Genomic DNA, 1062 nt, shown 5'->3' with positions numbered 1-1062 from the left:
CTTGTAGTAGTGATGTCTGTGCAGTTAGGCTCCCCTCCCCACCCCACCCCCACCGCCCGCCCTGGTGTCTTTTCTCTCTGGTTTTCCTCGTGCTGCCCTATCTTAGGACGATGTTTCACGTGGAATTCCCTTGCTCAACCTCATGGTGATTACAGAATACTGAGTAGAGTTCCCTGTACTATGCAGAGAGCTGCCTCTTAAAAAGTATACAGTATGGGGGACTTCCCTGGTGGTCCAGTAGTTAAGAATTTGCCTTCCAATGCAAGGGACACAGGTTCAATCCCTGGGCTGGGAGGATCCCACATGATGCAGAGCAACAGAGCCACGTGCTGTAGCTACTAAAGCCTGTACGCCTAGAGATTATATTCCACAGCAAGGGAAGCCACCGAAATGAGAAGCCCTGCAGCCATTAAATAAATAAAGTTAAAGTGTTAGTCGCTCAGTAGTGTCCAACTCATTGAGACCCTATGGACTGTAGCCCACCAGGCTCCTCTGTCCATGCGATTCTCCAGGGAAAAATACTGGAGTAGGTTGCCATTCCCTTCTCCAGTGAATCTTCCCGACCCAAGGATTGAATCTGAGTCTCCCACACTGCAGGCAGATTCTCTACCATCTGAGCCACCGGGGAAGCTTATTTTTAAAATAAGATTTTTTTTAAAAAAATGTTTTTTAAAAAGAAAAGAATCCACCTTCCAATGCAGAGGACATAGGTTCCATCCCTGGTCAGGGAAATAAGATCTCACAGACTGCAGGGCAACTAAGCCCTTGGGTCATAGCTAGAGAAAGCCCACTCGCTACAGTGAAGACCCATCGCAGCCAAAATTTAAAAAATAAAGTGTATACAATATGCGTTTTGGGTGGCGTGGTCTTGCTTTAGAACCCCAAGAGCCTGTGTTACGATTCTCCCATTGGGAGTTCCATAAGCTTCATACTGCATCTTTCTCCCCATAGGTACCTCAGGCATTGTGGATCCATCCGTCTGATGCTTCACTCCAAACATTAGAACTGATTGCATCAAACCCTGGACTGACTGCAATGCCTCTTCGTGTTGTTGGCTCTACT

This window comes from Capra hircus, chromosome 17 (genome assembly GCF_001704415.2).
Source record: "Capra hircus breed San Clemente chromosome 17, ASM170441v1, whole genome shotgun sequence".
NCBI classification, from domain to species: domain Eukaryota; kingdom Metazoa; phylum Chordata; class Mammalia; order Artiodactyla; family Bovidae; genus Capra; species Capra hircus.
This window is presented reverse-complemented; position numbering follows the sequence as displayed.